Raw genomic sequence first — 25,997 nt, forward strand, 5'->3', positions numbered from 1 at the left:
ATATTTTAAGTCCACTGTTGAGACCTACTGCTCAGGAAAAAAAAAAAACATTTCAAAATATTACTGCTCATTGACAATGCACCTGGCCACCCAAGAGCTCTGATATAGATGCACAGGAGATTAATGTTGTTTTTATGCCTGCTAACACAATTGTCATTCTGTAGCCCATGGACCAAGGAGTAATTTTGACTTTCAAGCCTTATTATTTAAGAAATTCATTTCATAAGGCTATAGCTTCCATAGATAATGATTCTTCTGATGAATCTGGGAAAAATAAATTGAAAACCTTCTGGAAAAGGTTTACCATTCTAGATGCCATTGAGAAGCTCCTTATTCATGGGAGGAGGTCCAAATATCAACATTAATAGGAGTTTGGAGGAAGTTGATTCCAACCTTCATGGATGACTTTGAGGGGGTCACGACTTCAGTGGAGGCAGTAACTGCAGATGTTGTTGAAATAGCAAGAGAATTAGAGTTAGAAGTGGACCCTGAAAATGTTACTGAATTGCTGCAATCTCATGATAAAACAAATAGATGAGGAATTGCTTCTAAAGGATTAGTAAAGACATTGGTTTTTTGAGATGGAATCTATTCCTGGTAAAGATGCTGTGAATATTGTTGAAATGAAAACAAAAAATTTAGAATATGACATACATGTATTTGATAAAGCAGTGGCAGGGTTTGAGAGGATTGACTTGAATTTCAAAAGAAATTCTGTGGGCAAAATTCTGTCAAACAGCATTGTATGCTACAGAGAAATCTTTCATGAAAGGAAGAGTAAATTGATGTGGCAAACTTCATTGTTGTCTTAAGAAATTGCCGCAGCCACCCCAACCTGCAGCAATCACCACCCTAATCAATTAGCAGCCATCAACATCAAGGCAAGACCCTCCTTCAGCAAAAAATTATGACTCACTGAAGGCTCAGATGATGGCTACCATTTTTTAGCAATAAAGTATTTTTTAAATTAAGGTATGTGCATTGCTTTTTAGACATAATGCTATTTCACACTAAATAAAATATGGTATAGGGTAAACATAACTTTTATATGCACTCGCAAACCAAAACATCCTGTGACTCACATTATTGTGATATTTGCTTTATTGCAGTAGTCTGGAACCAAACCTGCTAACTTACTTTTTTCTTTTTGCTTTTGAATAATGGTGCTGAGCCAAAATCAAGGGTTATACCAAGCCCTCTAAGATAAGTGTTAAAAATAATTGAATAATAATTAAAATTTGGAAATTGTGCTCTAAATATATAACTGCATTCTTCATAGCAACATATTCTACTTTAACTTACAAAGTAAATATTTTAATTCTGTTAACTTTTTTTTTTTTTTTAATATTCCTGCAAGGAGGATACGTTAATCAGAATCATGACTTATCTGAGAGTACCGAGAAAGCTTGTATTTGTGTGCTTTCTCTAGACTATAAAAATGTGACTATTTCTAATAAATAAAACAATTGTCTTCATCTCACTTGTTTTATTTTTTTCAGCTTAATTATAAAAGGAATAAAAAGTATAAGGAATTTACTTGTATTTATTCAGTGACCTGTCTAAAATTAAATTTGCTGTAATTATAGTTACAATTTCATTACCAGGATAAAATAATTCTTATTCATTTATCTGTATGTCAGAATAGAATACCTTTCATGTAATTGGGAGAAGCTGGAGCCCTGGTGGGGCAGTGGTTAAGAGCCTGGCTGCTAACCAAGAGGTCAGCAGTTGGAATCCATCAGCCACTCCTTGGAAACCCTATGGGGCATTTCTATCCTGTCTTGCAGGGTTACTATGAGTTGGAATAGACTCAATCGCATTGGGTTTGATATTTTTGGTTTGGTCTTGATTGGAGGAGGCAGAGTCAGTTGGAGGTGCTGGTTTAATAAAAGAATAAATTATGCCTTTTGTCATGAGTTTAATTGTGTCCCCCCAAATATGTGTCAACTTGGTTAGGCCATGATTTCAGTCTGGTGTGGTTGTTCTCCATTTTGTGATCTGATATAATTGTCCTATATGTTGTAAATGTTAATCCCTGATTATGGTTAATGAGGCAAGATCAGGTTGTGTGAAAGAGGGTTAGTGTGGGATGCAACACTCTTACTCTGGTCACAGTCCTGATCAGATTTAAGGGGAGTTTGCCTGGGGTATGACCTGCAGCACCTTTTATCTTGTTGTCGTAGGTGCCTTCAAGTTGGTTCCTACACGCAGTGATTCTATGTTCAAGAGAAAGAAACACTGCCAGGTTCTATGTCATCCTCACAATCATTGTTATGCTTCAGCCCATTGTTGCAGCACAGTGTCATTTCATCTCATTGAGGGCCTTCCCCTTTTTCACTGACTCTCTGCTTTAACAAGCATGATGTCCTTCTCCTAGAACTGATCCCTCCTGGTAACATGTCCAAAGTATGTGAGAGGGAGTTGCATCACCCTGGCTTCTAAAGAGCATTCTGGCTGTACTTACAAGACAGAATTGTTCCTTCTTTTGGCAGTCCATGGTGTATTCAATATTCTTCATCAATACCATAATTCGAAGGCATCGATTTCTTATTCATTGTCCAACTTTCACATGCATATGAGGTTATTAATAACACTATGGCTTGGTCAGGTGCACCTTAGTCTTCAAGGTGACATCTTTGCTTTTTAACACTTTAAAGAGGTCTTTTGCAACAGATTTGTTCCATGCAATGTGTCATTTTATTTCTCTTTTTTTTATTAACTTTTATTAAGCTTCAAGTGAACGTTTACAAATCCAATCAGTCTGTCACATATAAGTTTACATACATCTTACTCCGTACTCCCACTTGCTCTCCCCCTATTGAGTCAACCCTTTCAGTCTCTCCTTTCGTGACAATTTTGCCAGCTTCCCTCTCTCTCTATCCTCCCATCCCTTCTCCAGACAAGAGATGCCAACACAATCTCAAGTGTCCACCTGATACAATTAGCTCACTCTTTATCAGCATCTCTCTCCCACCCGCTGACCAGTCCCTTTCATGTCTGATGAGTTGTCTTCAGGGATGGTTCCTGTCCTGTGCCAACAGAAGGTCTGGGGAGCATGGCCGCCGGGATTCCTCTAGTCTCAGTCAGACCATTAAGTATGGTCTTTTTATGAGAATTTGGGGTCTGCATCCCACTGATCTCCTGCTCCCTCAGGAGTTCTCTGTTGTGCTCCCTGTCAGGGCAGTCATCGATTGTGGCCAGGCACCAACTAGTTCTTCTGGTCTCAGGATGATGTAGGTCTCTGGTTCATGTGGCCCTTTCTGTCTCTTGGGCTCTTAGTTGTCGTGTGACCTTGGTGTTCTTCATTTTCCTTTGCTCCAGGTGGGTTGAGACCAATTGATGCATCTTAGATGGCCGCTTGTTAGCATTTAAGACCCCAGATGCCACATTTCAAAGTGGGATGCAAAATGTTTTCATAATAGAATTATTTTGCCAATTGACTTAGAAGTCCCCTTAAACCATGGTCCCCAGACCCCCGCCCTTGTTCGGCTGACCTTTGAAGCATTCATTTTATCCTGGAAACTTCTTTGCTTTTGGTCCAGTCCAATTGAGCTGACCTTCCATGTATTGAGTGTTGTCCTTCCCTTCACCTAAAGCATTTGTTATCTACTGATTAATCAATAAAAAACCCTCTCCCTCCCTCCCCCCTTGTAACCACAAAAGTATGTGTTCTTCTCAGTTTTTACTATTTCTCAAGATCTTATAATAGTGGTCTTATACAATATTTGTCCTTTTGCCTCTGACTAATTTTGCTCAGCATAATGCCTTCCAGGTTCCTCCATGTTATGAGATGTTTCAGAGATTCGTCACTGTTCTTTATCGATGCGTAGTATTCCATTGTGTGAATATACCACAATTTATTTAACCATTCATCCATTGATGGACACCTTGGTTGCTTCCAGCTTTTTGCTACTGTAAACAGAGCTGCAATAAACATGGGTGTGCATATATCTGTTTGTGTGAAGGCTCTTGTATCTCTAGGGTATATTCCGAGGAGTGGAATATCTGGGTTGTATGGTAGTTCTATTTCTAACTGTTTAAGATAACGCCAGATAGATTTCCAAAGTGGTTGTACCATTTTACATTCCCACCTGCAGTGTGTAAGAGTTCCAATCTCTCTGCAGCCTCTCCAACATTTATTATTTTGTGTTTTTTGGATTAATGCCAGCCTTGTTGGTGTGAGATGGAATCTCATCGTAGTTTTAATTTGCATTTCTCTAATGGCTAATGATCAAGAGCATTTTCTCATATATCTGTTGGCTGCCTGAATATCTTCTTTAGTGAAATGTGTGTTCATATCCTTTACCCACTTCTTGATTGGGTTGTTTGTCTTTTTGTGGTTGAGTTTTGACAGAATTATGTAGATTTTAGAGATCAGGCGCTGGTCAGAGATGTCATAGCTGAAAATTCTTTCCCAGTCTGTAGGTGGTCTTTTTACTCTTTTGGTGAAGTCTTTAGATGAGCATAGGTGTTTGATTTTTAGGAGCTCCCAGTTATCGGGTTTCTCTTCATCATTTTTGGTAATGTTTTGTATTCTGCTTATGCCTTGTATTAGGGCTCCTAGGGTTGTCCCTATTTTTTCTTCCATGATCTTTATCGTTTTAGTCTTTATGTTTAGGTCTTTGATCCACTTGGAGTTAGTATTTGTGCATGGTGTGAGGTATGGGTCCTGTTTCATTTTTTTGCAAATGGATATCCAGTTATGCTAACACCATTTGTTAAAAAGACTATCTTTTCCCCAATTAACTGACACTGATCCTTTGTCAAATATCAGCTGCTTATACATGGGTGGATTTATATCTGGGTTCTCAATTCTGTTCCATTGGTCTATGTGCCTGTTGTTGTACCAGTACCAGGCTGTTTTGACTACTGTGGCTGTATAATAGCTTCTGAAATCAGGTAGAATGAGGCCTCCCACTTTCTTCTTCTTTTTCAGTAATGCTTTGCTTATCTGGGGCTTCTTTCCCTTCCATGTGAAATTGGTGATTTGTTTCTTTATCCCCTTAAAATATGACATTGGAATTTACATCGGAAGTGCGTTATATGTATAGATGGCTTTTGGTAGAATAGACATTTTTACAATGTTAAGTCTTCCTATCCATGCGCAAGGTATGTTTTTCCACTTCAGTATGTCCTTTTGAATTTCTTGTAGTAGAGCTTTGTAATTTTCTTTGTATAGGTCTTTTACATCCTTGGTAAGATTTATTCCTAAGTATTTTATCTTCTTGGGGGCTACTGTGAATGGTATTGATTTGGTTATTTCTTCTTCGGTGTTCTTTTTGTTGATGTAGAGGAATCCAAGTGATTTTTGTATGTTTATTTTATAACCTGAGACTCTGCCAAACTCTTCTATTAGTTTCAGTAGTTTTCTGGAGGATTCCTCAGGGTTTTCTGCGTATAAGATCATGTCATCTGCAAATAGTGATAACTTTACTTCCTCCTTGCCAATCCGGATACCTTTTATTTCTTTGTCTAGCCTAATTGCCCTGGCTAGGACTTCCAGCACGATGTTGAAAAAGAGCAGTGATAAAGGGCATCCTTGTCTGGTTCCCGTTATCAAGGGAAATGCTTTCAGGTTCTCTCCATTTAGAGTGACATTGGCTGTTGGCTTTGCATAGATGCCCTTTATTATGTTGAGGAATTTTCCTTCAATTCCTATTTTGGTAAGAGTTTTTTATCATAAATCGGTGTTGGACTTTGTCAAATGCCTTTTCTGCATCAATTGATAAGATCATGTGGTTTTTGTCTTTTGTTTTATTTATGTTATGGATTACATTAATGGTTTTTCTGATATTAAACCAGCCTTGCATACCTGGTATAAATCCCACTTGATCAGGGTGAATTATTTTTTTGATGTGTTGTTGGATTCTATTGGCTAGAATTTTGCTGAGGATTTTTGCATCTGTGTTCATGAGGGATATAGGTCTATAATTTTCTTTTTTTGTAATGTCTTTACCTGGTTTTGGTATCAGGGAGATGGTGGCTTCATAGAATGAGTTGGGTAGTATTCCGTCATTTTCTATGCTTTGAAATACCTTCAGTAGTAGTGGTGTTAACTCTTCTCTGAAAGTTTGGTAGAACTCTGCAGTGAAGCCGTCCGGGCCAGGGCTTTTTTTTGTTCTGAGTTTTTTGATTACCATTTCAATCTCTTTTTTTGTTATGGGTCTATTTAGTTGTTCTGCTTCTGAATGTGTTAGTTTAGGTAAGTAGTGTTTTTCCAGGAATTCATCCATTTCTTCTAGGTTTTCAAATTTGTTAGAGTACAATTTTTCATAATAATCTGAAATGATTCTTTTAATTTCATTTGGCTCTGTTGTGATGTGGTCCTTCTTGTTTCTTATTCGGGTTATTTGTTTCCTTTCCTGTATTTCTTTAGTCAGTCTAGCCAATGGTTTATCAATTTTGTTAATTTTTTCAAAGAACCAGCTTTTGGCTTTGTTAATTCTTTCAATTGTTTTTCTGTTCTCTGATTCATTTAGTTCAGCTCTAATTTTTATTATTTGTTTTCTTCTGGTGCCTGATGGATTCTTTTGTTGCTCACTTTCTATTTGTTCAAGTTGTAGGGACAGTTCTCTGATTTTGGGTCTTTCTTCTTTTTGTGTGTGTGCATTTATCGATATAAATTGGCCTCTGAGCACTGCTTTTGTTGTGTCCCAGAGGTTTTGATAGGAAGTATTTTCAATCTCATTGCATTCTGTGAATTTCCTTATTCCCTCCTTGATGTCTTCTATAACCCAATCTTTTTTCAGGAAGGTATTGTTCATTTTCCAAGTATTTGATTTCTTTTCCCTAGTTTTTCTGTTATTGATCTCTAGTTTTATTGCCTTGTGGTCTGAGAAGATGCTTTGTAATATTTCGATGTTTTGGACTCTGCAAAGGTTTGTTTTATGACCTAATACATGGCCTATTCTAGAGAATGTTCCTTGTGTGCTAGAAAAAAAAGTATACTTCGCAGCAGTTGGGTGGAGAGTTCTGTGTAAGTCAATGAGGTCAAGTTGGTTGATTGTTGTAATTGTTGTAATTAGGTCTTCCGTGTCTCTATTGAGCTTCTTACTGGATGTCCTGTCCTTCTCCGATAGTGGTGTGTTGATGTCTCCTACTATAATTGTAGAGGTGTCTATCTCACTTTTCAATTCTGTTAAAATTTGATTTATGTATCTTGCAGCCCTGTCATTGGGTGCATAAATATTTAATATGGTTATGTCTTCCTGATCATTTGTCCCTTTTATCATTATACAGTGTCCTTCTTTATCCTTTGTGGTGGATTTAAGTCTAAAGTCTATTTTGTCAGAAATTAATATTGCTACTCCTCTTCTTTTTTGCTTATTGTTTGCTTGATATATTTTTTTCCATCCTTTGAGTTTTAGTTTGTTTGTGTCTCTAAGTCTAAGGTATGTCTCTTGTAGGCAGCATATAGACGGATCGTGTTTCTTTATCCAGTCCGTGACTCTCTGTCTCTTTATTGGTGCATTTAGTCCATTTACATTCAGCGTAATTATAGATAAATAAGTTTTTAGTGCTGTCATTTTGATGCCTTTTCATGTGTGTTGTTGGCCATTTCATTTTTCCACATACTTTTTTGTGCTGAGGCGTTTTTCTTAGTAAATTATGAGATCCTCATTTTCATAGTGTTTGACATTATGGTAGTTGAGTCGTTATGTTTTTCTTGGCTTTTATCTTGAGTTATGGAGTTGTTATACCTTTTTGTGGTTACCTTATTATTTACCCCTATTTTTCTAAGTAAAAACCTAACCTGTATCGTTCTATATCGCCTTGTATTACTCTCCATCTGGCAGTTCAATGCCTCCTGTATTTAGTCCCTCTTTTTGATTATTGTGATCTTTTACCTATTGACTTCCATGATTCCCTGTTATGTGTATTTTTTTTAATTAATCTTAATTTGTTTGTTTTTGTGATTTCCCTATTTGAGTTGATATCAGGACGTTCTGTTTTGTGACCTTGTGTTGTGCTGCTATCTGATATTATTGGTTTTCTGACCAAACAATATCCCTTAGTATTTCTTGTAGCTTTGGTTTGGTTTTTGCAAATTCTCTAAACTTGTGTTTATCTGTAAATATCTTAATTTCGCCTTCATATTTCAGAGAGAGTTTTGCTGGATATATGATCCTTGGCTGGCAGTTTTTCTCCTTCAGCACTCTGTATATGTCGTCCCATTCCCTTCTTGCCTGCATGGTTTCAGCTGGGTAGTCTGAACTTATTCTTATTGATTCTCCCTTGAAGGAAACCTTTCTTTTCTCCCTGGCTGCTTTTAAAATTTTCTGTTTATCTTTGGTTTTGGCAAGTTTGATGATAATACGTCTTGGTGTTTTTCTTTTTGGATCAATCTTAAATGGGGTTCGATGAGCATCTTGGATAGATATCTTTTCGTCTTTCATGATGTCAGGGAAGTTTTGTGTCAGGAGTTCTTCAACTATTTTCTCTGTGTTTTCTGTCCCCCCTCCCTGTTCTGGGACTCCAATCACTCGCAAGTTATCCTTCTTGATAGAGTCCCACATGATTCTTAGGGTTTCTTCATTTTTTTTAATTCTTTTATCTGATTTTTTTTCAGCTATGTTGGTGTTGATTCCCTGGTCTTCCAGATGTCCCAGTCTGCATTCTAATTGCTCGAGTCTGCTCCTCTGACTTCCTAGTGCGTTGTCAGATTCTGTAATTTTATTGTTAATCTTTTGGATTTCTACATGCTGTCTGTCTATGGATTCTTGCAACTTATTAATTTTTCCACTATGTTCTTGAATGATCATTTTGAATTCTTCAACAGTTTTATTGGTGTGTTCCTTGGCTTTTTCTGCAGTTTGCCTTATTTCTTTTGTGATGTCTTGACGCATTCTGTAAATTAGTTTTTTATATTCTGTATCTGATAATTCCAGGATTGTATCTTCATTTGGGAAAGATTTTGATTCTTTTGTTTGGGGGGTTGGAGAAGCTGTCATGGTCTGCTTCTTTATGTGGTTTGATATGGACTGCTGTCTCCGAGCCATCACTGGGAAACTAGTTTTTCCAGAAAATCCGTTAAAAAAAAAATGCAGTCAGATCCCTATCAGAGTTCTCCCTCTGGCTCAGGCAATTCAGATGTTAATGAAGCCGCCTGGGGAGGGTGGGGGAGGGATCAGAGAGATAGGAGAGTAGCACCTCAGAATATAGCCAGAGTTGCTTGTCTTGCTTGGAATGACTATTATATCTGAGATTCCCGCGGGGTGCATCGCCTATGTGTGCTGGCTGTGTGGAGATTGCCCCCGGGGGGTCTGGCCGGTTGAAGTCACGGTCAGATCCTCTGCTGCCAGCCCCACGCCCAACGTCAAAGTTCCCCTGCTGGGACGGTGCACTTTCAACTCCAAAGTCAGTTGCTGCCTCCCGGGGACTTCTCGTCCCGCCAGCCGCATCGCCGTGCCGCTCCCGCGAACTGGCTGGGCCCCCTCCCGGGGTTAGTTCAGGTGAGTGGAGCAGCTCCCCAGTGCTTGTGCCATGACCGTGTGTCCCGGTTGGGACGCTGCTCTCCCCGCTCCAAGACCAGTCGCTGCCTCCCGGGGACTTCTCCCACCGGCTGCGTCGCCAGGTTGCCCGCACGAACCAGCTGGGCCCCCTCCCGGGGTTATTTCAGGGGAGTGGAGCAGCTCTCCGTGCTTATGCCATGCCTGCACCCGGTCAAAATCCCAGCAGGACGGTTCCCCGGCTGGGACGCTGCTCTCCCCACTCCAAGACCAGTCACTGCCTCCCGGGGACCTCTCCCACCAGCTGCGTTGCCATGCCGCCGACACGAACTGGCTGGACCCCCTCCTGGCATTAGTTCAGGGGAGTGGAGCAGCTCTCTGTGCTTGTACCGTGCCTGCGCCCAGTCAAAATCCCGGCGGGACGGTTCCGCAGCTGGGACGCTGCTCTTCCCGCTCCAAGATCAGTCACTGCCTCCCGGGGACTTCTCCCTCCGGCTGCATCGCCACGCCACCCGCGCGAACTGGCTGGGCCCCCTCCCGGAGTGAGTTCGAGGGCTAGGGCTGGACCCCTTGTTTGTGCCATCTGCTCCCCTGGGCTCTGCCCTAAATTGGGCACCAGAGGTTACCTGACTGGTACGCTGGCTCCAGGCTGTGAAAACAATCACTGCTTCCCCGTACTTGTTTGTTCTCCGTCTCTAAATCTGTGTTTGTTTTTCAGGGTTTGTAGATTGTTATGTATGTGATCAATTCACTTGTTTTTCTGGGTCTTTGTTGCAAGAGGGATCTGAGGTAGCGTCTACCTAGTCCACCATCTTGGCCCCGCCCCCATTTTATTTCTTGATCACTGCTTCTATGGGTGTTGATTGTGGATTCAAGTAAAATAAAATCCTTGACATCTTCAATCTTACAAGAGATAAAAGGAGAGAGAAGTGAGCAGAGAAGGACCACCTACCACCAAGAAAGAAGAGCCAGGAATGGAGCACATCATTTGAAATTGGGGTTCCCGCACTGAAAGCCTTCTAGTTCCAGAGGAAGGTTAACGCCAAGGCACATGGAGTTCATCAACGAACACTGGGCCCACAGGTGAAGACTGATGGCAAGGACCTCCCCTAAGAGCTGACAGAGAAGGCTTTCCCCTAGAGTTGGCTCTCTGAGTTCAAACTTTTATCCTCCTTAACTATAAGAGAGAATAAATTTCTGTTTGTGACAGCCATCCACTTGTGGTATTTCTGGCATAGCACCACTAGATAACTAAGACACCTTTATAAATTATTTTGAGCATACATTTAGCACACTTCATATGGATGCTGCTGTTATCAATACTATTTTTCAAAGCTCATAATTGATTGGAATACAAATCATTTTCTTTTTATGTTTATGTGTTATATGTAATATGCGAGAAAATAACTCACCGTAGGCACAACAGTGCTGTTCTGGGCATACTCTAAAGACATGAATGGTTTTAAATGGTGAATAGTTTCCTTATGGTCAATCATGGTGGAGAAATTAAAACTCAAAGAGTGATACAGAAGAGTCAATTTATAAATCAAATAATGACAAAGAATGTTGAAAGCAAACTGATTTCTAGGGTTTGCTTTGCTTTGTTTGACATTGGTTTGTAAGCTTGCGTGTTTGTTTATGAGTGGTAATGTTTGTATGGGTGTTTCTTCTGTAGGCATGCTTGGTGGAGTTAGTGTTCAAAGAGCCAAATATACCTGCATATTACAAATAGAAGATTTTAAGAATTAAAATCTCAAGTGTCAGCTTTGCTCGGAATGCCTACTTATTATAGCTGCTGCAAGGGATAAAAGGTAAAGGAGCCAGTTTCATAAGCCTTTGGTGACTAGTTTGGATATTATTGCTGAATTTTACAAAGAAAACAATATGGAAGGATTTTTTTTTTTAATGCTAAATGGAAATGAAATGCGCAATCAAAAAATAATTGGGTATCTATCTAAATGTTTTTTTTTTTTTATCTAAATGTTATTTACTGATTTAAAAAAAAAAAAAAAAACTGTCAATTGCCTTAAAGAACTATTGTGAGAATTAGTTGGAATTTCATAACTAAAGAGTTTGTCATGGCTTAACTAGAGTTTCCTAATATTTAATGATCTTTATTTTACATAAGCTAACTTATTTTTTCTTTATTTGAATCTTTTTTACTATGTTTCTTATACAGACAGTGGAAGTTATTGGAAGCCTTATAAAGGATTGCTTTTTTTCTGTTGCTGAAAAAACTAAGATGGTCATATATTTGGCTCTTTCTAACCAGAAATGCCAACTCACCACTTTGAGTCATTAATCAATTAGATTATATATATATGTGTGTGTGTGTGTGTGTGTGTGTGTGTGTGTGTGTATAAACCAAACCTATTGCTGTCAGGTCGATTCTGACTCATAGTGACCCTATAGTATACAGTAGAACTGCCCCATACAGTTTCCAAGGAGTGGCTGGTGTATTCCAACTGCCAACATTTCCAACTCTTAACCACTGAGCAACCAGGGCTCGTATACGCTATATACATATGTATGTATATATAAAACTTGTTTTTCTACTTTTGGAACATACTCATCAGGGTCATGCTACATGTTTTATTTATTTAATGAAAAAATTATAAAACACATCTTGAAAATTTGGACATTTAAATTCTGATAATATCAAAACACTTTATCTCCATAAAAGCACTTAAAAAAAAAAAAAAAAAAAACCATTGCCATCCAGTCAATTCCGACTCATAGTGACCCTATAAGACAGGGTAGAACTGCCCCATAGAGTTTCCAAGGAGCTCCTGTGGACTTGAACTGCTGACCTTTTTGTTAGCAGCCGTAGCTCTCAACCACTATACCACTAAGTTTTCCATAAACACTTTACTTCAGTACAAATAGATGTTTTTGGAAGTGTGTTAACTATATGAATGCATAATAAGTGCAGTGGATTTTTTACTAACTCTTATTTTATAGGTGACAAACTCTAAAAGATTTTAAATAGCTAGCATAATATGACATACAGCCCTTTCGAAATTGTTGTGTTTACAAATATAACACTTTGACAACTGACAACAAAGGCCTGGTTCTAATTGTTTGAGAACAAATGTTACTTGTGTCTCTTTTTCACTCCACACACCCCAAGAAGTGGCATCCCCGGTACATAGTAAGTGCTCAATAAATTTTAGGTGCCTAGATTATACAGAAAATCCTCTTGAAGATTAAATTCATTACTTGAGTTATTGACTAACTGAGATAGCAATAAAATAATCAAAATGTAGTGTCTCTTACAGGAATAAATAAATCAAAACTTGAAGAATACTCTTAAGCATAGCAGAGATTAAGATCGATGCTCCTACCTGTGGCAATCTAATTTCTAACAGCCATCTCTTCAGTTGCGGTTGAATGGGAGAAAAAACTGACAGTGATGTAGTGGCAAGAGAGGAGAGGGTGAAGTAGCACTCGGCAGTTCGGGAAGACATTTCACTATGTGACTGAGAGGCTCCAGTTTCTCCTTTATCTCTGTAGTAATATACTGTCATCTTAATGAAAACCTGATCTCCATATTGATGCATGTGCAGTGACTGGTCATCCAGCTACAGACCTAGATGGAGCTCAAAGAAACAGAAATAAGTAATCTCAAGAGTGAAGACGTTATCTTTTTTTTCTCTTTAATTCAAGCTTTCTTCTGCTTCTATGTTAATTTGAATCCCCTACCCCTTTAAACAACTATATACAGTATTAGTGGTCTCACTGGATTTGAGATTTTGACAACATGTATTTTGAAGAACATCTTTCAAAAATAGAGTGGTTTCACAAGTTAATCATGTTAGAACAGTTTATAATGGTTTTGTAGTGTTCACACATCTTAAACTATTACCCAGTGGCACAGCAGGATCTATTACCTTCCTCAGGGACTATAGTAAGTAATCATTTGTTGTTCATTCATTTGCAGACAATCACAGAAGAAATCACATAACACTGGATGGAAAGAAACCAGGACCTAACAAAAAGGAGAAAAGAAAATGATGTAATGAATTAAGGAAATCACTTAAGCTTTTGCTGAATTGTCTTTATGTTAAGGATTTGATGAAAGACATTGCAAATTAGGGGCTTAATAAAAGTTTTGCTAAGAGTTGCCTAGCAATCATTTACCATATCAATTTTCAAGCCCTTTCACACGTCACAAGTTAGTATCTGATTTGGATTTTGTTCAAACTGTGAAGCAATGTTTTGACTAAAAGGAATTTTTAAAAAATATTTTGCAAGTATTTATATCTTTTTTTTTTATTATTATTTTTTATATCTAAGACCACCAAGTAAGAAGACCTGGCTGAGAAAATGTTATCACTGGTAGCCCAGGAAGAGAGGAGTAACAGAGGGCTCTATTCAATTCTATGTGTCAGTCAGTTTTCTGGCAAGAACCAGAAGGCATACCTTGCCTGGAATTTGAAAAATATTTAATGAAGGGTCTTTTTACAGAGGCCTAAGTGGTATCAAGGAAATGTTGTGGACGTAGCAGTTAAATGCTGCAGCTGCTAACCAAGAAGTTGGCAGTTCAAATCCACCAGGTGCTCTTTGAAAACTCTATGAGGCACCTCTACTCTGTCCTATAGTGTCGATATGGGTTGGAATTGACTCAGTGCCAGTGGGTTTGGTTTGGTTTTGTTTTAGGCGGTTTTAAGGGGACCAGCAAGGATGTTGAAGTCTCCAAGTCTTACTAAGAGTGAGAAGTCTTTTAAACCACCCCTAGGCCTGCAGGGGAAGAAATGAAAACTTGTTAGCAGAACATGGAACCATGTAAGTGGGGATGCCCAGCAGACAGATAGCACCATATAGCTGGAGGGTGGGGGGTAGGAGGAACATATTCTGAAAGTTCTCTTCTAGAGTCTCTGATCTGTGCTCCCCTTGGCTGAAACCAAGAAGAAGATAGAGGGCAAGAGAGTATGGGGTGATATTCTCTGAAGAGGTCTGAATGCCCCTCTTCACAGAGCAAGGCAGAGTAAAATGAGTAGGTCTGAAGAAAAACAAATGGGGATTAATAACCAATACAAAACTATATTCTGTTCTTCTGTACAAAGACATATTGTTACAAAATTGCAGTTTTCATCAATATATCTCATTGAAACTGAAAATATCTTATTCGGACAAGCATACCAAGGATGGAAGTGAAAAAAAATTAAAAAACAAAACAAAACAAAAACACTGATTCCTCTATCTTTAAATTCACTAAGAAACCACTGAGAATAAGTAAAATCTTTTTTGCATTTCATGATTATGTTGTTGTTGTTAGGTGCCCTCTAGTCTGTTCCAATTCATAGCAACCTTATGTACAACAGAGCGAAACACTGCCCAGTCCTGCACCACCTTCACAAACACTGTTATGCTTGAGCCCATTGTTGGCAGCCATTGTGTCAATCCATCTACTTGAGGGTCTTTCTCTTTTTCTCTGACCCTCTACTTTACCAAGCAAGATGTCCTTCTCCAGGGATTTTCTTTATGATAGTGAATACTATATGAAAATGAAAGGTTTCAAGACCCAAGAAAATCAATGATTAATATTGTGTTAAATTAAAAAAAAAAAAAAAAAAAACTGCAGTGGCAAGTTTTTTTTAGCTGTGTCATTGGAGTGATCAATGAAATATGTGATGACACTTTTCAGGTTCAAATACCTGATGTGGACTGTCCAGTTTTGTTGCCAAAGTATGGCAAGAATAACAAAAATGAGGTGTTTGGATTAGAATAAACTAAAATTCCCTTCTAACTTTTGCAATATAGAATTCTCATATCTATAAAGAAAATTTCTTAAAGATAACTGTAGATCACTTCATTCTTAATATTTCGACTTATTCAAATCCCCAAACTAATTTGTTGGAGAGTTATTATAAAGAATAAAATATGGATATGAATTTCCCAAGATTGTTTCATGAGTACCATCAAGCCAGGAATCAGAGAAAAGCCATTAAAAGTATTACAGAAAGTTGAAAGTTGTTTTCTTATTTTCATAACTCACTTCTCCCAAAATATTTGGCTTTACCCTTGTTATACTAACTATTTTGGCACTTAGTTAATAAAATAAAAATCTAGTTTCTGTATTGTGTCACTTTCCTATAAATGATTCTAGATAATCCACAAATGCAATAACTGTCATGATTTACTTGAGTGTTGTAAACTGAATTCTGATACCGTCTATATCAAAAGAAAAAATAACTTTCAGAAGAGACACACACAATTACAAAAACACAACTACTAAAACTGAAAAGAGCACTACAGGCTGAAATGACAATTCGTACTAAACTTGAACTGTTTTCAGGTTCTAAAAGTGACTGTTAACGTCTGTAAAACCCACTGGAAAGACATTAATCTGTGTAGTCTATTATTGAAGGCATTGAAGTGATAAGAAACTAAATCATACTCCTCATCTTTGTCATCTGTAAAATTGAGGGCTGCTTCAGTTCAAAATGTGTCATTCCAAGGGAAGAATGTAAACTTAAACTTTCTATTCAATTTGTTGGCAATTTTGTCACTGCAAGTTTTCAGATTTTCAATTTTTTTCCTAAAGTAAAATTATTCTTGAATTCTTTGCAGGAAAATATAAAATGTAATCTTGAATTATCCTGCAACTCCCACTCCCCATGAGGGAAAAATGCTATCTAAATTTTGAATGTAATAAGTATTGAACTATAGAGTAGCATTTAAAAAAAAAAAAAAAGTAGGAGTGCAGTATAATTTCTAACTTGACAGAGACAAAGAAAAGCAGAAAATTACTCATGAGGGTAGGAAAAACAAAACAAACAAACAAGCGAAACCAGAAAACATTAAGCACTGTGGAAAAAAAATAAGCATGGAAACATTCTCCACAAATATCAGTAATCACAATAAATACAAACATATGTAGTTTTCTTATAAAAAGATTTCCATCTTGATATGTAAATAACATCTATTTGTGCTCACACACACACCCACACAAACCAGTTGCCATTTAATTGATTCCAACTCATGGCAACCCACATGTGCAGAGTAGGCCTGCACCCCATAGTCTTTTCAAGGCTGTGACTTTTCAGGAGCAGATCACAAGGCTTTTCTTCTGAGGCCTTCTGGGTGGGTCTGAACCAAAATTGCCAACTGCATTGCAGTGAATTGCTTGTCTATGGCCTTTCTAGCCATGGTCTTGTAACTCCCACAAAATGATCAGTGGCACTACGCAAATAAGGTACATAAAACTCTTGCAGGAATTGGTCAGTTTTGCCATCCTTAACTAAGCTTAAGATGGCCAATCCTATAGGGGTTAAGAGGTACCTCACTACCATCAAGAAGAGTCTGGAGCAGAGCATGTCATTTGGACCAAGGACCCATCGTCCCTGTGCTGAGAACCTTCTAGGCCCAGAAGAAACAGCAAATGCTGAAGACAGTGAAAGATAGCAGCTGCTTGGTCCGCAGAGCTGAGCTCCAGGTAGAGGGCTTGCCAGGGTAGCTAAGAAAGAGCTGTAACCTTTGCCTGAATGTAACAGAGGCCTGAGTGTGCTCCGTGCAGGGGTTGCCTCAGAGGATCCTACGCAGGGGTCTTCCTAAAGCTGGACTGAGCCTGATGCCTCTGGGCAGGAGGCTTGCCAGTGGAGCTAAAAGAGTTGTAATGCTTGTTAGCACGGGGCAAGAGAAGTGTGAATGTGCCCTTGCAGGTATTGAATGCCTCCTCTGCCACACACAGGCGCCAGGTAGTTTGGCAGCAAAAGAGCCCTGCAGGACCAGGTAGAGAGTCTGTAGTCAGCAGCAGAGGCTCAGTACGTCTTGTGCAAGGCATATCCAGCCAGCAGTAAGATCCAGAGAGAACAAGTGGTGGAGAAGAAGCCTTGGGAGACATGCAGCCCCCCGGACATCGTAGTGGTAGCAAGAGGCAGCGGTGACAGTGACGTGAACACAGCATCTGACCTGACCACAGCACTGTGGTTCAGCGGTATAAGAATGCACATGGGTAATTTGGAGAAGGGTAAACGTTTCCCCTTTGGGGATCTGTTGTTATTGTTTAATGTTTGCTTTCTGTAAATAATAATTATGGCTTTCACTTTGCCATCACTGTGTAAGTGTCAGGGGTGTCCGGCTCAACCACATATGATCGTGGTGTCCATGGAACGGTTGATGCCAGTGGTTATACGTGTCTCATTCCTAGCAGTCTTATGGCTGCCTGGAAGTGTGAGGCGCAGCCTGTCTGCATGTGTGATGCACACAGACAGACGTGTACATACACTAATCTTTTGTTAGTAGTCTAGCACTTAAATGATTGCTCTACCGAGCTACACAAGAGACATTTAATAAAACAAAATAAAACAGAAAAGAGTTATTCGGGAAAGTTACAGTAAATTTTGAGGTAAGATTTGAATTACAATTTACTCAAGAGTTTTTGTACAAATGAAATGCTTAAAACTACTTGCAGACAGACTGCTTTGTGGACTTATGTAGCTGTGTAGATATGACAAAGTTTAGACAAAAGGAAGCAGATTTGGAGAGAAAGATGGTTTGTTTAGCTTAAGACCTGTTGAAAGAGCTCGGCTGCTAACCAAAAGGTTGGCAGCTCAAGTGCACCAGCTACTCCTTGGAAACCATATGAGGCAGTTCTACCGTGTCCTGTGGGGTCCCTATGAGTCAGAGTCTACTTGATGGACAATGGTTTGGTTTTGGCTGGGAATATTTAAGCCAGGGCTCCTCAAAATGTTTATTTGGGGTCAATTCTGTCAGTATCTTACTTAATACATTATCATGAAGGAGTGCTAGGTGGAAGCACTCAGGGCCTCTAATAATGCCCAGAGCACAAAAGTTGGAACTTAATAATTATTGACAGCAGAATTAGAATATGCTAATTATATCAGAACAGTACTATTTTCTTTATAAGCTGTTGCATCATAACCTATTGAAAAACTTAGTGGCTGAAAACAATCATTTAATTTTGCTCACAATGTATCAGGAATTTAGGAAGGGATTGGTCAACATTCATCTCTGATCTGCCTGGCATTACCCAGGGGAGGCTGGAGCTAAAGGTTCCACATTCAAACTGACATCTTTATTTACATGTCTAGTACCTTGATGTTCCTTGACTAATCACTCTTTCTAAACGGTGTGTGATACTCCGTGTCTTCTACACGTGACTTGGGCTTCACACATCATGGTGGTCTCAGGTTAGTCACACTTTTTATTTGGTGGCTGAGCCCTCAAGCTGCCTTAAGACAGTAAAAGGAGATATAATTAATACATAAAACTTTATTATATAAATATGTAACAAAAAATATAAATACATATGCAATATAGTATATAAAAAACTCAATATGCCTAATTTTAAAAACAGTTTGGGAGTCTAAACATTTTGACTAATATATAACCAGAGAATACAACAGGTGGAAACTCTAAAAATCAAAAGTGCAATTTTCTTTAACTGATCAACATTTAAACCTAACATTTTTTTTATCAGTCTCCAAAATGGTGTTAATGTTAAACTGAGGGTAATTTGTAAACGCCTGCCACTAGAGATCTGTAGCCTTTATATAAGAAAAAGGCAGATAGGTGAATTTCATATTGATTTATTTATCACTCCAAGTATTCCTCTGCTTGTTCAAATGTAATTTATTTCTTCATGAAAACTGATCAACCATTTTTTAACCTACTTCTGTTAGCCGGAAGAAGAAATGACAGTGTCTATCCAGCAATGGACTGAAGCCAGCGTATATGCAGTTATACACTAGATAATAAAACTTGAGAGTGTTCTACTGCGTCTCCTGTTTAGCATAAGTGCTTCTGCTGGGTTTTTGTTTTCATTGTTGTTGCTTTGACTTTGATTTTGACGCAGATGGTACGACTGAAATTTTCATTCTTCATCGGCTACAAAAGGTAATTTTTATTTACTTCAGGCAAATGATTTCACTTATGAAATTGATACCACAGAAAATTCCTTCTATTTCTTTTAAGGAGTGACAATGTCTTAGCTGCACTGAAAACAGCTCATTGATGTGAGGGAGATTTACATATGCAGTGGAAACCATTATTTCCCCAAGGTTATCTAGATGATAGCTGCCTTATTATTCCCTGACAACAGTATCCTCCCAAAGTGCTACTGAAAATACTGTCAGGTATGAAATAAACTGTTAACCATTGTTCTGTAACTGATTTCTAGGAGCTCCTGTCAGCAGTGACAGAGGATATAACATTATCTACATGAAGTTCCGCTCAGAGGCTTCACTAATAATAATTCATTGCGTTGTTCTATTTCTCACTATTGCATCTTGTTATTTGTGGCCATGAACACTTGTACATATTCTTACATCTATCTCAAACAATAAAATAATACATTTCAATAACATACAGGTGTTTTGTAATTCAAAGTGCCTCATTAATGATGCAAGTGTATAACCAAGAAAAAGCTGAGATTTTTTTAATTCTCAAAAACTCTTCTGTTTTATGATGAAATGAAAGTGAAGTCACAAGGAAACTTTGAGTGCTAATATATGCGACCAACTCATTCTATTTACGTATCGTTCAGCTCTGCCAACATATGATCAACCATAAATGCCGTAGTGAATTTTCTGCTTCTTTCCCTTTAGCAAAACTCTAGACATGAATTTTCTAAACTAAAAATGAAAATGTCACTATGCATTTATATAAGATAAATGTAACCCCTTCAGAAATGCACACACAACTTGTTATTTGTTGAATACAAGACAGGCTTAATTGTGTCCTAGGCTTTGTATGCAATACACATTTATTGAGGTTTCTATCAGTTGATGCTCTATATCTAGGGATTAAGAGAATACTAAATCAAAGCGTCTATCATTAAGTATTTCACAGTCTATTAGTCTACTAGACTAACGACACCTCACCACCACCTACGAACACTACACCAACACCATCACTATTTTCTATCCATATATACCTGCATTTTCATTAGCATACTTATTTTCATCTACTACCAGACTAGTATATTGCATATGTGTACGTTAAATTTTTACCTGTCCTTGCATCACCCTCATCTAACTTTCATGAGAACAGGAAATTTTGTCCAGACAATACTCCTTTATAATGTTATTTTTAGATATTTCAGTTTACCACTTTCTTGAAACTCCTGGGACGGAGTGAATTTAAAGGATGTAAAATCAGTGAAAGGGGTGGGCTGTAGCTAGTTCTTTTGGTATACCATATCATGTCTATTTAGCTTAACTCTGATTCTAGCTGTAGCTACGGTGGTCAGTTCTACATGAGTTCAGCCTCATACTAAGTGTGTCGGTTCAAGTACACACAGTGTGTCTCCCTAGTTTCTGCCCTAGGGGTTTCTTTGAAATGAAAGGAAGCCTACTTGTGTTGGCACAACATGGACTCTGTGTGACATTATATCTTTAGGGACAATCCTCAATTAATGGAGGCCAGAACAAAATAGGTAAATGCTCCCAGACTCTGTCTTTTGAATGAACTAATCTGAGAGATATTCAGCATGCCTCTGTGAAATTCTAGTAGAATGGAGTCCCTGGTACCTAGAGCAGTGACTTGAATGTTGAATAGTATAGTGGATTGAATAATGTCCTCCCAAAAATGTTTCAACTTGGTTAGGTCATGGTTCCCAGTATTCTGTGGTTATCTCCCATTTTGTGATTGTAATTTTATGTTAAAGAGGATTAGGGTGAGATTATAACATCCTTACCAGATCACATCCCTGATCCAATGTAAAGGGAGTTTCCCTGGGGTGTGGCCTGTACCATCTTGTATCTTACAAGAGGTAAAGGAAAGGGAAGCAAGTAGAGAGTTGGGGACCCCATACCACCAAAAAAGCAGCACCTGGAGCAGAGCACGTCTTTGGACCCGGGGTCTCCGCACCTGAGAAACTCCTCAACCAGGGGAAGATTGCAGACAAGGACCTTCCTCCAGAGCTGACAGAGAGAGAGTGTTTCCCTGGAGCTGATGCCCTGAATTTGGAATTTTAGCCTACTTTACTGTGAGGAAATGAATTTCTCTTTGTTAAAGCCATCCTTTTTTGGTATTTCTGTTACAGCAGCACTAGGTGACTAAGGCAAATAGTTATATAGGCTTTTTTTTTTTTCTTTGTATTTTGCTGTCCTCTTTCCTAGAATCACCTTCCAAATAGATTGCTAGTACCCCTGTTTTTGCTTGGTCTCTTCTTTGAATTTCAGAACTGTTTAGAGACAATCTAGTTGGTGAAAAGTAATTTCTGAGATCTGGAACTCATTCTTGACTTTTACCATTGTAAGATAAGTGTAGAATTTATGGTTTCTTTCTGAAATCTTGTACATAGATTTCTTTTTAATAATAATTTAAATCTTAGTATTTTATCTTAAGTATTATGAAGTTCACAGGGAAAAATCTAATTGGCTTTAAGTCATTTTGAAATGAGTTATTCCTTGCTAACTTATTTACTACTATTATGCTAATTTACTTGTTCATGCACTATGATATTTGATTTTTAAGGAAACTAAATCAGCTAGATGAAAGAACATTGAAGATTTGGTACTTTATGACTTGACAACTAAATTGGAAACTATAGGTTTCCATTTTAAATCTACAGCATATATACAATTAACCTCTATATTTTCGTACAGCTTAAACGATTTATATATGAGTAGGTTAAAATGGTTTTTGTAATATCAATTAATACCAGAATTAAGATTATGTATTGTGGTTCATTCAAAATAACCAAGTAACATGACTAAGCATATGTGGTTCATTCAAAATAACCAAGTAACATGACTAAGCATAACTGACCCTAACACAGAAATCAGAGGGAAACTGTTAGATCTAAGGAAGTGTGCATGCCCACTTGCATGTGTGTGAGCACATGTGTGTTCACACAGGCACACAGACACACAGTATTAAAATCCTCATGGTAGGTGGAGTGAGTTGTGACCCTGTACTCAACAGATAGAGGAAGTGTATTTTATATTCTATAGGGAATAACTAGGATAGGCTTGATTTATTTTATTGTTCTCTTTTTTCTTCAAGGATGGTTTTATCTTTATAAACTAGGAGCAACTATCAGCCTTCCTAGTTGGAATCTCAGGTCTGTGATTTCCCAGCTGGGTAAAACTAAGCAAGTTGTTTAATCCTTCTGTGTCTCACTGTTTGCATTCAGTAAATAAGGCCAATAACAGTAGCTTTCTTATAAGCTTGTTATAAAAATTACAGGAATTACGTAGAGTACTTAGAAAAATGCCCAGCACAGGCTTTTTTACTAATTAGAAATTGCTTATTACTTATTAGTTTAAGAATAAACCAGAAAAATAAAGAAACAAAATGCTTGTTTCAAAAAGGTTGAAAATATTCAGTCTGTCTAATAAAAATCAGGAAAGAGAAAAATAACAATAATGAATTGTGCTAATATAGAAATAAAATACATGAAGGAAGGATTAAGACTTAATATATGTTTGTACATAAAGCCCACTAACGAAACGGGGGCAAATGTAATTCATAAAACACAAATTACAGAAATTGTTGCTTAAATGACATGCAAATGAAATAAATTGATATAAATAAAATAAGAGTAGCAACTCTAATATCATAACTTTTAGAAGTAAAGATGAACAAAAATCATAATGAATCTGATGGATGTATAAAATTGTAAAATAAAAAATGTTTTAAAAAGACATATGGTTATGAATTCATTATTTAGTATAACCTTGAAATACATAAAAACAATTAATAGAATTACAGGGAGCATTATACATCAACAACTTAGATGAGAATTTTAACAAACTCAGAACTTATGGATCAAAGAGCTTAAAAAATAATCAAAGGCATATTAAGAAAAAGAAAAGCATCAGTTCAACCTAACTGAAAGATATAAATATTTATTTCCAACAAGAGGGAGAAATATTAATCTGAAAGAAAACATAGAATATGCGCAACGATAGAAGTCTCCAAAGAGAAAAAATAGAGTCACAGAGTACATTTTCTAATAATAGATCAAAATATTTTAAAATGGCTAACATATGCCATATCTTTACAAATGAGAAGATATATAATTAAATAAACAGTAGTAGTAAAAAAAAAAGGAAAATATAAACACTACTGAATATGTCACAGAAATCTCGGTGGGCATTATAAGAATTTTTTAAAAACTAAAAGATATAGCTGGTGGCATAGTGGTTAAGTGCTACAGCTGCTAACCAAAGGACCAGCAGTTCGAATCCACCAGGTACTCCTTCAAAACTCTATGGGACCATTCTATTCTGTCCTATAGGTTCACTATGAATCAGAATCAACTCGACAGCAAGAGGATAATGAGGGTAAAAGATAGATATGTTTCAAGATTGGATATTTTAATATATCCAGAAATCCCAACAGAGTCAACTCACAAGTTAATGAACTAAAAGAAAAAATCAGCAATTTCTTCAGAATAAAAAACGAAGTTACAAAAACCAACAAGGATTTCCAATCTCAGCCATAAAAAACAGCCATACTTGCTAGAAAATATAATATAAGCAAATACGCATTTATAAAGGCAAAAAACCTATATGTTATATGCAAATTAACTCTTAAACAATGTGCAGGTCTTCTACAAAGAAAACACGGATATCTATTAAATATAAAAAATAATTTTTGAATGATTAGATACATACATGGATGGGGTAGAAACAGTTTAACATTACAAATTTCTTCATATCAATCTAAAAACTTCATACGGTAACTAACAAAATTTACTCACATTTTCATGAATTTAAATGTGAATAAAAGTCTATGAATAAATAAGTTAGAAATAGTAGAGCAAAAGATGTGAACCAGGAGTACATGATATTAAAACATTTGTATAAGCAGTTCGATGAAAAATAATGTTATTGGTCCAAGAATAAATAGACCAACAGAACAGACTAGATTGCCAATGAAAACCACACATAGAGCAGAATCTAATACACAATTAAAAAAAAAAAAATTAAAGAAAGGTTGACTTACCATGGCCACCTCATGTGTGGAGAGTAGAACAGCTCCATAAGGTGTTCAAGGCTGTGTGAACTTTCAGAACCAGATTGCCTAGGCACCTCTGAGTGGGTTCAAACTGCCAACCTTTTGACTAGCACTGCAGCACTTAACTGCACCACACAGACTCCTATAGAAAAACTAGTTACTAATATTAAGTAATTTGCAGTGCAATAAATTATATATGATATACAGTAAACACCAGAAAGCTAACATAATTCGGGTAAACCAATAGGAAATAAACTTAAAAGGGCATGAATAAATACTCTGTAGCCACACGGGTCTATTTGCCTTCCTTTGAACATACAAGTATACTTCTATCACAGGTCTTTTGAAATATCTATTTGTAAAAATGGCGTGGAGGTAGTATCTGACCTCCATCCCCAAAAGGGGGAAAGAGAACCAAGATCAACACCACAAGGCTGATTCCCATGAGACAGGAGCCATACAAGCCTCCTCTCTTCACCATCTTCACCAATTCTGACACCAATTATCCCTCACACAGTACTCTCTACTTTTCTGCTGGGTTCGATAATTCATTGCAATGACCACATAAAACTCAAAGGCCATACTCATAATTATGGGGCTCGTTATAAAGTAAGTACAGTTACAATTCAGTCTCAGGAACACTCAAGATACAGTTCTTCCATCAGGAAAACTCTTCCCTGTCGTGCTCACAGGCGTGCCTCTCTGGGCCTCAGATTCTGCCCAAAGGCACTCAACTTCTTCTCTCCATGGGCAGAGTAGCTCACCACGCCATCTCTGCTGCCATGTCTCCACTGTCGGGTCTCTCCTGACACCGCTTCTCACCATCTTCAAGGTTAGAGTTTGCTCTCTCTCACCTGGTTCCCTGATTCCAGGAGCTTCTCAGTGCAGGCTTTCCAGGTCCAAAGGATGTGTTCTCCACTCCTGGTTGTTATTCCTTGGTGGTGGTAGGATCCTCCTGTCTTCTCTGGAATTGACTGTCTTTCATGGCAAAACTGACCAACCCCATTGACAGTCCACACTTCTTGGTTTCATGCAAAATATTTGGCAAAATGTGGGATTCTTGCAAAGACCATGAGTAGTTCTCTACGATATTTTACCTTCTATTTCACTCTGTTCTACTGTATTCCATTTCACTGTGTTATATTTACCCCAGTGTATTATATATTGCCGTATGCCACTGAGTCAATTCCAACTCTTAGCGACCTTAGTAGAATAGAACTGCCCCATAGGGTTTCTTAGGCTGTAACCTTTATGGGAATATATCACCAGGTCTTTTCTCTAACGAGCACCTCATGGGTTCTGTGGAAGAGCCCCCAAAATCTAGATGTTTAGCATAGGAGAGATTTCTGCCCAGGATACAGACTGAACTCTGTTCTATATTGTCTTAACAGACCTGAAAATTAAGAGGCATTTGAGCCAAGCTCACAGTAATGAGCTAATCTGCACTGACTCCGTGAGCATGGGGAGAAGGAAGGGCAGAACTGCAGCTGCTCTCAGAAAGAATGTTTTTTGCACAAAATATCTCTATCCTTGAAAGACAAAATCATTTTCACAAAATGCTTGCCCTGGCTAGCTCCAGGACAGGACATCTATAGATTAACTGATGTATGACTT

Source organism: Elephas maximus, chromosome 2 (genome assembly GCF_024166365.1).
Source record: "Elephas maximus indicus isolate mEleMax1 chromosome 2, mEleMax1 primary haplotype, whole genome shotgun sequence".
NCBI classification, from domain to species: Eukaryota; Metazoa; Chordata; class Mammalia; order Proboscidea; family Elephantidae; genus Elephas; species Elephas maximus.